Raw genomic sequence first — 14,883 nt, forward strand, 5'->3', positions numbered from 1 at the left:
TGAAAAGGGCACTAGACCATGTGGCAAGTGCAACTTTTGTAGTTTTATTTGTAATGATTCACAATTTAAACACACTGACACAGGGGAGACGTTTTATCTGCGAACCTATGCGAAATGTGATACAGCACATGTAGTATATCTGGCTATCTGAAAGGCATGTCACACATTTTATGTAGGGAAAACAGATAGTCTTTTAAAAGATAGGATAAGAGAACACTTATATCACATTAAGAAAATAAGTAGTTTTAATGCACTAGCGAAGCATGTGTCAGTTACCAATGAACAACATGTTTTTAAATTTGTTGTCTTATGTAGAACATTCACCAATATAAGAGGGGGTGATATAAAAGCAAGGAATGATGAAAAAGAAGCTGAATGGATTATTAGGTTAAGGGCTAGTTCAGGGCATGGACTGAATGATTCCGTTCCTATAAGACCAATATTAAAAAAAGAGATCATTGAATAGGTGAATGTTGAATTTTTTAGAACTTTATGTATGCTTTTAACATATATTTTTTATACTATATAAGTTTAGAATTTGTAAGAGTGGATCAAGAAAGTAACACTTCGAATGTGTATATATGTCTTTAAAAATGGTTAAGCAGAGTCATGTGACTGACTAAGTGTTATATAAGGTGTGTGTATTTTAATGGTTGTTATACACCTGAAGAAGTTGTTTGTGAAAGCGCTTGTGTACCAATAAAACTGTGTTGCAGCCGAGTGGAATCCAGTTCTGTGGTTGGAGAAATTTGAGTATACACCTTATTAAGCTGAGGTTGCTGTTTTGGAGTATATTTTTTTTACTAAACTGAAGCTGCTGTTCTGAAGCCTCACCTTTGCAGTTCATGGACTTTGTGTTTACTTTGTGGATACTCTGGAATACTTTTATGCAAAGGTACCTGTAACATTGGGTGGTTTGTATCATTGAGGATAATTATGCCTTGAGACTGGTCAAACAGTATGACTCTCTCGGGCTACTCCATGTCCAAGTAAATATAGGCAAAGCCCCTGCCACATCACAGCTAGCTATAGGTCCCCCACCATGAAACAGGAAAAGCATATCACATACCTGGACTTACTGGATTCACTTGCCATACAGCCCAACACCTTACTCATGGGTGATTTAATTATCCTACCATCAATTGGGAAACATACACTACCACAGACATGCTGGCTCAGAGGTTCTTGGACTTTGTCCATGCAAATGCTCTGGAACAGCTAGTCAGCATACCCAAAATAGCCTCAAAATGTCCAGGATATAGTACTCACTAACATGGGAGAGCACTGCACCCACCCACCCCCATATGTGACGTCCTCCCAGCTAAGATCAGACCATAAATCAGTTTTGTTCAATGTAATTATAAGACCAGATACCCCATCAAGCTCAAAAACGCATAAGAATTTCTCAAACTACCTCCTACTAAGTGATGGGATAAGAAGTTTCAAAGCCCCCTCAAATGCAGACAACATTGACTTCTATGCAGAGGTGTACACCAATGCCCTGTACAACCACTTATGCAACTGTATAGCATCGACTGTACCTGACCAGATTAAAACCAGGTCTTGCTGAAAAAACAAGCCACCCTGGTGGACCTGTAGTATAAATAGGCTATATATTCTTGTCAATTCCTCCAAAACTAATTACAAAGCAAAAATAGACTCCCTAGCGATGGATAATCAAAAGCCATTTTTTAATTACGTCCAAAATATAAAAGTAAAACACCCAGCTATGCACTGAATTGGTTGTGGATAGCATCACCCATACTCAACCGGAGGCAACAGCCAACCTGCTAGTTCCAAGTTTGCAATAAACTACACCCTTCTTTCATCCCCCAAAGTATACTTGTCACCATTCCTCAGCCCATAATCTGAAAAGAACAGCTCATCTCAACACTCTCCAAAGCCAAAAACACAGCATCAATGGGCCCAGACAACATCCCAGGTTGCCTTTTAAACAACTTAAAGCATGACCTAGAAGACCCATTTGGTCCATGTTTAACCACATCCTGAAAACTGGCTAGGTTCCAGAGGAATGGAGGACAGCAACAGTAATCCCTCTGCACAAAGGGGGACCATTAACCAACCCTGGGAATTATAGGCCCATAGGCTTGACTAGCCTCATCTGCAAGGCCATGAAAATCATTTTGGCTCTTATTAACAAGGACACAGGTGATCTCCAAACTCTGGACCCAACCCAGTTCAGATTCCTTAAAGGTAGATCATACCTGTTAAATATGGTTAACTTCTTCTAGGAAGTCACCAAGCCCCTGGACAGAGAAAAGACTGTGCATACCACCTATCTTGACCTAGCCAAGACATATGACACAATCCCCACTCGGGTATTATAGAGAAACGCTCCCATTTGGGAATATACCCCTACATTACCAGATGGGTAGTCAACTGGCTCACCAACAGGGCAAATACTGTCAAAGTGGGTGACTTCACCTCTAGCAAAAGCCCAGTCACCAGTGGCATACCACAGGGTTCTACGCTGGGCCCCTTACTGTTTGGAATTTATTTCTCAGAAATCTAGGCAAACTTGGACAGACTGCGGCTGACTAAGTTCGCCGATTATTGCAAACTGGGAGCATTGCAATCAGTGAGTCCCCTAACAATGTAAATATACTGCAGGCAGGGTTAACACAGACAAATGACTGGTGCCAAAGCCACAGATTAAAGCTAAATGCAAAAAATGCATTATTCTCTTTGGGAAAGCTGACATCCCTGCTAATTACATTATAGACAGTATGTGATCTGGGTACTCAGATTGATAGCAACCTGAATTTGACCAATACAATCTCCACAGTAGTAAGGAAATCCTTCTGTGTGACACATTTTCTAAGTAAAGGTATTGCATCTACAGTGGATATAAAAGGTTTATACACCCCTGTTAAAATGCCAGGTTTTTGGGATATAAAAAAATGAGACTACAATAAGTCATTTCAAAACTTTTCCCACATTTAATGTGATCTATAACCTATACAATTCAATTGAAAAACAAAAAAATCTGTTATAGAAAAAATAAAAAACATACAATAAACTGGTTACATAAGTGTGCACACCCTTAAACTAATACTTTGTTGAAGCAACTTTTAATTTAATTACAACATTCAGTCTTCTTGGGTAGGAGACTATCAGCATGGCACATCTTGACTTGGCAATTTTTGCCCACTCTTTCTTGCAAAAGCGCTCCAAATCTGTCAGATTGTGAAGGCATCTGTTGTGCACAACCCTTTTCAGGTCACCCCACAAATTTTCTATTGGATTTTGGTCTGGGCTCTGACTCAGCCATTCCGAAACTTTAGTTTTCTTCTGGTGAAGCCATTCTTTTGTTGATTTGGATGTATGCTTGGGGTCACTTGTTGTGTTGAAAGGTGAAATTCCTCTTCACCTTCAGCTTTCTAGCAGACGCCTGAAGGTTTTGGCCCAAAAGTGACTGGTATATGGAACTGTTCATAATTCCTTCCACCTTGACTAAAGCCCCAGTTCCATCTGAAGAAAAGCAACCCCAAAGAATGATATTGCCACCAACATGCTTCTCTATCGAGATGGTGCTCTTTTGGTGATGCAAAGTGTTGCTTTTTGCACTAAACGTACCTTTTGGAATTGTGGCCAAAAAGTTCAGCCTTGGTCTCATGAGACCATAGCACATTTTCCCACATGCTTTTGGGAGACCCGATGTATTGTTTTGCAAATTTTAGTCAAACCTGGATGTTTCTCTGTGTAAGAAAAGGCTTCCATCTTGCAACCCTACCCCATAGCCCAGACATATGGAGAATAAGGGAGATTGTTGTTACATGTAGTACACAACCAGTACTTGGCAGAAATTAATGCAGCTCCTTCAGTGTTGCTGTAGGCCTCATAGCAGCCTCCCTGACCATTTTTCGTCTCGTCTTTTCATCAATATTAGAGGGACGTCCTGCTCTTTGCAATGTCACTGTTGTCCCATATTTTCTTCACGTTTTGATGACGGTCTTCACTGTGTTCCATGGTATATCCAATGCTGTGGAAATATTTTTGTACCCTTCTCCTAACTGACACCTTTCAACAATGAGATCCCTTTGATGCTTTGCAAGCTGTGAACCATGGCTTTTGCTGTAGCAGGCAACTGAGTACATGTCAGGAAAATCCTACCAGGACAACTGAACTTTATTTGGGGTTAATCAGAGTCTCTTTAATTGATGGCATGTGTGTACCCGAGAAGACTGAATGTTGTAATTAAATCAAAAGGTGCTTCAACAAAGCATTAGTTTAAGGGTATGCACATTTATGCAACCAGCTTATTGTACATTTTTTTTAATTTTTTTCTCCTAACAGATTTGTTTTTCAATTGAATTGCACATGTTATAGGTCACATTAAAGGTGGGAAAATTTTTGAAATGATTTATTGTGGTCTCATTTTTATATCACAAAAATCTTGCATTTTAACAAGGGTGTGTAAACTTTTATATACACTGTAGATTTGAGGGTGTTACAATTCCATTATACTTGTCCCTCATCAGACCAGTAATTGAGTACAATGCTCCCTTTTTGCATGTACTTCACCAGACACCTGCAATAACTGGAGAGACCACAGAGGTTTCTCACCAAGAAATTACAGGGTACACAAAACAAGTCTAGTGCAGAAAGACTGAAAGCCCTGACACTGTAGTCTGTCTTCTACAGGTTGCTCTCTGGAACAACCTTCCAATTCACGTGAAACAGAGCCCCTCCCTGACCCTCTTCAAATGCAAACTAAAGCAATGGATGGGTGACCACAAATTCACTCTTGGGGTGGTGGCCATGTCCCTCCTGGCCAGAGGATGTCATTAACAACTACCACAGACCTTCACCTCTGCGAACATCACTCACCTAACCACAGATGAGTGGGGCAACTTGGGGATAAATATGGCTAGGCTTGTAAGGGCTCTAAGACCATTAGCCTAGTAACTCTCTATGAACCTATGCAAAAAATGTTGTGGTGTTGTCTTTCGGCTTTTCCTGGTTAGGGGTCACCACAGTGGAACTCTGGCCCGCTAATGATTGGCAGTAGATTCTGATGAACGCTGAGGTGCCAGCTCGACATTCAACCTTCAACAAAGGCACGCCCATTTACGCATCTCTTTCGAAAGCCCACCCAACCGGGGAGAGGACATGCAGATTCCACACTATTTAAATTCATAGGCTGCGGCACATTAGATAATGTATTCCAGATGTACTCATAGGTCAGAGGTACGTCAGAGGTAGGTACTGAGGTAGGTACTAGGCTATCAGCCCAAGGGCCTAAGTAAGCCTAGCCAACAAGGTTCCCTGGCTTACGCCACCCAAGAAAGTTATTTTCTTGTGCCGCTGTCGAGCAGAGCCACAGAAGTGATCCCTGGGATGTATTTCCCATTTCCCATCCACTGATGAAGATTTTTCTTGAAGAGTGCTAAGGAGGAACTTTGCTTGACATAGATGGGTAGCTTGTTCCAGAGTATGGGATGTCTCTTGGACAGGAATCTATCCATCCCGCATGTCCTGTTTATTGTGGTGACAAGGTTTAGGTCACTACAGTGTGTAGCTCGGACAGATTGGGATTTCTTAAGGTGCAGCATGTCCAACAGATCTGGGTTTGACATAGCTTTATATGTTAGGCAGAGATCACCTCAGAGTAGGTGATATGCTATGGAGTAAAGCTCTAGTTTTTTGAGATGGTCAGTGTGGGGCATCTGTTTGAGGCCAGTAATCCTCTTTGTGAGGTACTTCTGTGGCCTTTCCAGCTGCTGCAGATGTTTTGTGAGGTACATTCCAAAAGGGGCGTTGTACTCTATAATGGGTCTAATGAGCATCAAATAGAGGGAACAATGACCTCTTTTTTCCTGAATGAGAACCCTTTTGTGATGAGGTATGCCACGTAGAAGGATTTCCTGACTACTGTGGCAATGTGATCAAAGGAGAGACTACTGTCCACCTGGGTCCCAAGGTCTTTATCACACATTCGGCATTAAGTAGACTGACACTTATGTGGTAGTTCATGGGTACAGAGTTTTTACCAAAGGGGATGACAATGCACTTTTTGGCATTGAGCTTGAGGCCATGGCTCTGACACCAGGCATCTGTCTCAGTGAGGTCCTTCTGTAGGAAGTCCACATCATTTGGGGACTTGACTATGGCTCCTAGTTTGCAGTAATCTGGAACTTCGTTAGCCAAAGGCCTTCTGTGTTAGCCTGTACTTCAGAGAAGTAGATACCAAACAGAGAGGTCCCAGGACTGAACTCTGTGGTACTACACTTGTCACTGGCTTGAAGTCAGATTTGGAGTCTGCAACTTTTACAGTGTGGATTCCGTCAGTGAGCCAGTTGGCAACTCATCTTGTGACATAGGAATTTATACCTAGTTTAGTGAATTTAGTTATAATTCCTGGATGGGGTATGGTGTCGAAAGCCTTGGCGAGGTCAAGATAGGCTGTGTGAACCACCTTATTCTCGTCTACGGTTTTGGTGACTGCCTCAAAGAAGTGGATCAGATTCAGGAGGCATGATCTGCCTTTCACAAACCCGAACTGGGTGGGGTCCAGAGTTTGGAGGTTACCAATGTCTTTGTTTATGAGTTCCATGATGATACGTTCCATGGCCTTACAGATCAGGCTTGTCAGGCTAATAGGGTGATAGTTCCCGGGATAAGTAGTGGCTCCCCCGGGATCAGTAGTGGCTCCCCCTTTGTGGAGTGGGATAACTATTGCTGTGCACCATTCAGTGGGCACAAAGTCGGACATGAGGCTATGACTGAACATGGTGCTTAGGTGGAGAGCCAGTTCGTTATGACGTTCATGTAAAAGCCTGGGATGATGTCCGGTCCTATGGATGCTGTGCTTTTGGCTTTAGAGAGTGCAGCTTTTACCTTCGTAATTGTAATTACAGGGACTCTGCATTCTTCCTGTATAGATATGGGCCCTTTAGGGGGTGAGAGGGGGGTAAAGTTAGCACTGAACCTATCTGCCAGGATGTTGGCAATATCAGTTTGTTCTGTAATTTTCATGCCGTTGTGCTGTAACTCAGAGCAGATCTGGGTGTTGCCACTGAGTTTCTTGACATAGCTATAGAATGCTTTGTGGTTGTCCCTAGAATCAGTGGCGATTTTATTTTCGTAGCTAGCTTTGGAGGATCTCATAAGGGATCTCAGCCTCTTACTATGGCTGACCAGGAAGCTCCTCCACTCATGGGATTTTACTCTCTTTTGCAACAGTTTCTTCCTTCCGTTATAGAGTTTGTTTATAGCAGGGGACCACCACATTGGCTTCCTTTTTTTGTAGGATAGCATCTTGGTGTTTTCATGTAAACTCAATGTATTTTAGAATATGTCTTTTTTTTGTCTTTAAATGTACTTGCCTGATATGTGGAGCTTTTCTCCCCCTGCTTCTGCCGAAAATGGGATAAACCCCAGTTATAACTTCCAGGTAAACAAAGAAAAATAAATAAGTACAAATGGAGTGAAAAACCAACCCACCAAAAACTGAACTTGTAGTCCTCTTAGCATCTTCCACATCACTCACATTTTTTACATACCAACTTCACAATTACACAAAGATAAGAGAACCTCCCAAACAAAAGGAATCACCCTCACTGCACAATTACAAACCGCAGAGGCAGAGATTTATTAAGGAAAATAATCAAGGAGTTTACCTTCACCAACATCTATTTAGCAGGTTTATTCCCTTGTCCAATTTAAACATAAACAGCTCTACCAACTTCTGCTATGTTTCATACCATGTCCCCAAATACTCAGTTCACATGCACTGCAACACCCATTCCAATGATTTCATAAATCATCTAATCAAAAGGCAGCAGATACAACTTAAAGATTATTCAAGAACTTACTCTAGTAAAATGCAAAATATGTCAATGGATCTTATCATTCATTAATGAAATGCAAACCAAAACAAAATGAATTCTATAAATAAAAAACATTTCTTACACTTTTTACAAACCATCTACAACCCAACATCCCTCAAACACTACACTAACACTGTTGTACATAATACTGGGAAATCATCCCTTGTGATTTACTAAACATTTGTTCTCTAAAATGTTAAAGAAACCTATTAAGTTACCCAATACCACTTATTTTGATGTGTCCTATACTATTCATAGAAACAAACTCAAAACAAGTAATACCATAATAGAACTAACAAACTTTAACCCCCCACTCGATATTAAATACATGCTTAATGACCTCATGTTCTTATAAACAAACATCTCTCAAAACGTCTCATATTAATGGAGTGCTGGCACACATGCACGGGATACATCTGTGCCTCTAATGACTCTGGTTCTGAAGTGGACCTGGTATGCTGGAAGGAATGGCTATGATGAAGTGACATGTGACCAGCAGGTGACTAATGTGTAGGGACTGAGGCTTACAGCACCATGCACAACTACTGGGGGAGGCACCAGGGACCTTACATTTATGTAAGGTGTGACAAAGATGCAACAAAGACGTAGAATACAACATGTGAGTAGGGAGTTAAGTGACTCGTAAGAAATGAACAGTAACAGGTTCTGCAGCATCAACATTTTGAACTTTAGAACTTTTGCATACAGATTTAGAAATGGAAGATCTACTACAGGTCTCCAAGAGGCCCCTTTCTTTGGTATCCTAAACATTCTGGAGTAGAAGCCTTAGCCCCTTTGACTTAAAAGGCATACAATTCCCTGGGTGTGTAAAAACTGAAGACCCTGAGAAAACAATTCTGTTTGGTTTGGAGGGTGGGGAGGGACTCCCCTAAAAAGGATTTTTTTAATCCAGTAACATCTGTAACCCTCCTGTACTACTTTTAATACCCAGCAATCCAAAACAATCTTTTGCTTGGGGGGGGTGGTGCTGAGGGATTATTTATTTTTTTGACAAATTTGTAGGAGACACTGACCGGTGGAAGAGCGAAGAGGGTAAGGAATTCTGGCATAGTCATTCTGCATTGTTGGTCTGTCTCCTCTTCTTCTGAAGATCCATGTTTTTGTTATTGTTACCCTCCATCCAGCTCTTTTTTTTAATTTTGATGGCAGACAGAGACTGATTTTGTTTATTTGGCTTTCTGTGTAAAAGGGAAACCTACAACATTGGTATTGGGTTACAAACTCCCCAAATTAATTTCTCACTCTCATCAAATTGTTGAGATCCTGGAAATCAGAAGAATCTAAAGATAAATCCAAGATTTTAGACTTTACCCCATCAGCAAACATTTGGTTACATACCCAAGCATATATTCTCAATGCTGTAGCAGTGGCCCTAGACATATTACCTGCTGAAACAAACGCACTCTTCAAATCATGTTTAGATACCTGAGAAAGGGTAGAAATAGTTTGGTTCAAAAAATAATTTTGTTCTTTAGAAAGAATGGAAGCCAATTCCCTCAAGATGTCCATATGACGGAACATAAATTTCCATATACAAGCCTATGAGGCAATTTTGAAGGCTAAAGTGTAAAAAGAATTCTTTTAGCTATATGGTCCAACATTTTACCTTCCTTATCACCAGGGAAAGCATTTGTATAGAGTACCGGCCAGATCAAACCTAAGGTGAAAGAAAAGTCATTTATTAGCCTGAGGTACTTAACACCTTATCTGCATTTTTTTTAATTGACTGATGAGCATCGGGATGAGTTACGTATAAACAGCATTTAACACATCCTCAAGGGCTGGAGGTATAGGAGGGATGGAAGAGGTGTACCCATTTGCAACATATTACAATATCCCCGCAGTTTCTTCATCCTGGCAGTGGTCTGATTAAAAGGAAATTCCTCCATATGAGACTATAAAGTGTTTTTCCTCACAATCCGAGATTTGGGCTTGGGAATCTGAAGAAGCCCCATCTCTGTCAAAATCAGAATCATCATACCTTGTTTCCTCAAAAATAACTTTACAGCGAATGCCCATTTGCAAAGGCTTCTGTGTAAGAGGATTCACTGCCTATAAATGTCTGTCTAGCAAATGTAAGGAAGTCATCTTTAAAGATTGTTCTTATGATGACGTTATTACCGTTAATATTTTTTTCTTGATAGGAATTCCAGCAGAACAGGACAGACTCAAAGAAGGGATGTCTGCAGTCTAATGATTGCTTGCCTTGGTTACCCTGAGAAGAATCTCCATGGGTGTCTCCCTTACCAAAATAACATAGTTCCCTCACACATTTATGGGGTACTGGAACAGCCAAAGTGGACATCGCTGACCCTGGTTCATGCTGGTTGAAATGACTAACAGAGGAAGCTGGAGAGGTAAGGGAGTGATCTTAAGAATAACCACTGGCCACTGTAGGTTCACCCATTATCAGCGGAGGCTGAAACTATGTCCATGACAATGGCAAAGACTCCTTGGTAAAGGATTTTTCCTAGGGACTGCAGTAGAAGAGCCATCCAGACCAGTGAGAGTATCAGTGCTGTAATCAGGGAAGAAGCACTAAAAGCCGTAACACAGGTTCATAGGTAGATACTAGGCTATCGGCCCTGGGGCCTATACAAGCCCAGCCAAAAAGGTACCCTGGCTTTTGCCACCCAAGAAAATTATTTTCCTGTGCCATTGTCGAGCAGAGCCACAGAGGTGATCCCCGGGGTGAATTTCCTATTTCCCATCCAATCATCAAGATTTTTCTTGAAGAGTGCTAATGAGGAGCTTTGTTTGATATAGATAGGTAGTTTATTCCAGAGTATGGGAAGTCTCTGGGACAGGAATCTATCCCTCCAGCATGTTCCGTTTACTGTGGTGACAAGATTTAGGTCCCTAGAGTGTGTAGCTCGGAGGGATTGGGATTTCTTTAAGTGAAGCATGTCCAACAGTTCTGGGTTTGACGTAGCTTTGTATGTTAGGCAGAGATCACCTCTGAGTAGGCGATATGCGACGGAGTAAAGCTGGAGTTTGAGACTGTCTACGTAGGGCATCTGTTTGAGAAGAGGGAGCAAGTCTGTCAAAAGGTAAAACTGTCACTGTGTGCTGACACGATGCACACTTACACCCCCCCCAATCCTTTAACTTATAAAAAGTAAAAGAAAAATCTTGTCAGTACTGTTCAAACACTTGCACACACACACAAACAAAATCTCAGGTAGTTTGTCAGGAAGTGAGCATAATCATTATACTAACACAAATTCCCACTTGTTCCTCCATAAACTTTTCTGTCTGACAAAACACAATGTTTACACAAGTGGTACACAATTTGTTTTCACGGAATTAGCTCCCAGCTAAAAATAGCTGTCCTAGACAGGAAAATTCTGATACTGTAAAATAAAACCTGAGTTTCTTAAAAAGGAAATACTTTTTTTGTTCGTTTGTTTAACTACTAAAAATTAGATTAAATTATATTTTTGTTACATGGGCAATGATTGGGACAGGTCTGCCCAAAACTGAACTCTTAGCCAATCACTGATCCTCTTCAGAGTGAAATATGCTCCTTCTTCAGATAGCAAACTACTGAAGAAAACTCGCTATGACTGTGGGATTTCCCCTCATGGGGATTAGCCAATCAGTAGTCAGGGTGAAGATAATGGGGGAAGACAGAACTTTTATGAGCTTGACAACTGTTGTTTCATAAGCAGGAAACAACCTGAACAGCCTAGCATTGTAAATGCTGATCATCAATCACCTGCGACAAGATCACTTAATTAGCAACTTTACTGAACAATGCATATAAATGAAATAAACGGAAACCCCCTAAAATTACTACTTGTCAATCACTTCATACTGAATCTTTAAACCAAGTATTCCCTTAGTAATAACTACTTATCAACCTTCTAAAACACAAGTTAATGATTTCAGCAAATACTTATCTTGGACTGGATATCACTTTATGCACCAAATCCAAGGAGTTCATTGGATGAGGTGACTAGTTCAATAAAGCAAAGCAAGTCCAAATGTATGTTCAGTACAACAGCTGGAAATGTTAGTCAATGGTTCAACAGTTCTATAAGTTAGTATCTTAGTCAGAGTCAAAGAAAAAGTCTTGATTAGAAGAGGCATCATTCTCCACATATGGCATATCAGTCACTGTCTTATATACCTGTTAAGAGAGTCCATAGCCAAAGGTGGTCTAGCTCCTCAAGAGGTTAGAATGAGGATATGCAATGAATTAATTCCTTGAACAACAGAAATCTGGACGGTTTTTCCAAAATATGTTTCTTGAATGCACTTTGCAGCTTCCTCAATGGTATGCTGGAGATGTGGTAAATTGTCTTTGCCAGTTTTCCCATCATGATTGTTATGCTAGAGCTGAGAAGTACTGTTTTCAACAATTTCACTAAAGCTTGGTTTCATGAGGTCTAGTCTGGCTCATATGTCTGCTGGAGAATAACTCTGCTGCACTCTCTCCTACAGTGCAGCCTGGAGAAGTTCTGTTTCATCTGTACCCATTCCAGACCTTCTCCTATGTTTCTCCCCAAACTCCCTTTTCACCTACCTTAAAACTCCGCTTCATTTCCTTTCACCTGATACTACCCATTCTAACCTCAGTTACTTCCTCATTCCCCCTCTGCACTATCAAACTCCTGTTTACATAGCTTATATTTCATCTCCACCATCTCTTTCAACCCCCTCCTACCCACCTTACTTTTCCTCTTGCTGCCTCTTCATCTCATTACCTTTTACCTGTCCTATTATTTACCTTTACTAATCAATCTATATCCCCCTGCTATATTTATTACAGTGACATTTTTTTTCTTTCTCCTCACTTCATCTCTGAACCTTTTTCCATAATGTAGCTAACAAGCACTAATATTAACGCCTACTGTAAGATACTGAAGTACTCATGTCTCTCAGCTATTTGTTGAATCATTATATAAACATACAAAGGCCTTTACTATTTTTATCTCCATGATGCATATTATTTGTGCTCATACTTTATTTTTAAATTTATATTTCTTATTAGTAATTCTTTTAAAACTTCTGAATTTGTGTTTTGTATTGGAGATTTCCTCCCTGGGCCTACGCTGAAAATGGGCTTTTGTTGCCTGGTCAAATTTTCCCGGTTACCAAATATATAAATTAGAAAAATATTATCCATGGTTTCCAACACAGTGATCTGGTAACTCCTCCATACTAGTCTGGAGCATCCTCTCAGCTTAGCCACTGGCTGCCTGATGTCCTGAAACTAGTGGAATGGATTATTCCATTTTGCATAATGAAACAAAAATCTTCCCCAGTACAAACTGGACTCCACTGTAAATGGCAATGTGTTTAATTAAAACATAAACAGAACAGTTTCTTCTGTTGTACAAATACTTCTATTTTAGATATGCATCCACTACAATCAGTCAAAGCATTCTCAGTAGGAAATCTCTTCCAGCATCCACCTGAAAGTTTCCACGGGTTTAACAGTTCTTGTCAAGCATTTGTTGCCCCATCTAGCATGGCAAACATTCCTTACAAAGTGGAAAATGTTCTCGTCTAGTTTCTTTCACAAAGCTACTTTTCTTGTCAGTTCTTTCATTCTGACAATATCAGGGTTACCTGTCAAGATACTCCAACACATTTCTTCTCAGTTCCACTAAAAGGCTAACTCTCCATCAGGGCACAACATCTGCTCACCAAAACTCACATGCCTTTTGCACAACATGTTCAATCACTCTTTCACTAATTTTGCAACTGTGTTTCATAACAAAACAAGAGAAATATAGACTGTTCCTTTTCCATTTTTGTCAAGCATACCATCATTTCAGCTTTATCAAGAATGTCCTGGGAACGTTCCTTAATCAAAGCATTCACAAAACTCTACCAGTCCTTCTACAGTTTTAATCAAAACTTCAGGTGATGAAGTTATTTAGAATTCATCTGCATTACCACAGCTGTTAAAACTCAGTTGAGCATACAATGACAATAATAGAGCCTACCTGTGGATTCTTGCTGTTACCACTGCAAGTAAAGTCTAATATAAAGACTTGTGATCACTGATAAGTAACCAACATAAATGGTCTACTCCAGTAGTATGATGGAATATGTATCTGCTCCAAACAAATCAAAGTGCGTGCTCCCTTGTCTGGGGATGCTTTCTGTCTGCAAGAAAAACAGTTTTTGAGGCATACACACATACTTGATCTTTCACTCACTGAAAGCATAATACATGTTGGTTTACCACACCATTTGATAAAGCATCACAGTAAATGACAAAGCAGTTTATTCTGACCAGTTCTCCCCACAAGCGGTCCATCATCCTTCACCATGAATAGAGACAAGTATTCCATTTGCTTTTCACAGTACACTGTACCCATTTACTTTGCCCAAAATAAAAAAGTCTTACCTGTACAAGTTTGAAGCTTTGAAGTAATAGTCTACATTTCTAAAGAAATGATGCTCAAAACATTCATTTAAACAAAACAGACCCCAGCACCACCTGTAGCTGTCTCAATACTTAATTTCTAGTTAAGGCAGATACAGTTATTTTCCCTAATGTACTTTACAGGGACATGCTATTTTTGTATCTCCTCACTTTTCTGGAGCAGTGGCATTTAGCCGGTTTACAATTTCCTGGTTGTGGGAGATTTTTTTTACCATGTTAAGGATATAATGCGTTTCTACTAATTACCTTTTGATTTTGTTGTTCTTCTTTCGGCGTTTCCCTTTTAGGGGTCGCCACATCGGAACTCTGGTCTGCTAATGATTGGCAGTAGATTTTTACAGTGCCGAGGTGCCAGCCCGAAGCCCAACCTTCAACGAAGGCACTCCCATTCACGCATGTCTTTCGAACGCCACTCGACCCCGTGGAGGACATGCAGATTCTACAAAGAAGGCGCTCCAGCTGAGAATCTAACAGGAGAACCTCTTGCTGTGAGGCAAAAAACGCTACCACTGCTCCACCGCATTACCTTTTGATAATGCATTTCTACTTCATCACTTTTCACTACACCAACATACATCTAATACTCCAAATGCTAATACTCCAAAT

The 14,883-nt window shown here is 40.4% G+C and overlaps 1 protein-coding gene across 10 annotated transcripts in view; it reads right to left on the bottom strand.

Moving 5' to 3' along the window:
• The window catches only part of ZSWIM7 (zinc finger SWIM-type containing 7), a 301,544-nt gene that overhangs the window by 260,834 nt on the left and 25,827 nt on the right, over positions 1 to 14,883 (bottom strand). For 2 of the 10 annotated variants that reach the window (XM_044054516.1, XM_044054518.1), the window contains exon 3: positions 13,832 to 13,994. The exons of the other annotated variants lie outside the window; for them this stretch is intronic. The gene's annotated coding sequence lies outside the window, so the exon portion shown is untranslated. The remainder of the gene's footprint in view (positions 1 to 13,831; positions 13,995 to 14,883) is intronic. 10 annotated transcript variants of the gene reach the window in all.

The sequence above is a fragment of the Protopterus annectens genome, chromosome 13.part0, assembly GCF_019279795.1.
Source record: "Protopterus annectens isolate FY-2018-M chromosome 13.part0, PAN1.0, whole genome shotgun sequence".
Taxonomy (NCBI): Eukaryota; Metazoa; Chordata; order Ceratodontiformes; family Protopteridae; genus Protopterus; species Protopterus annectens.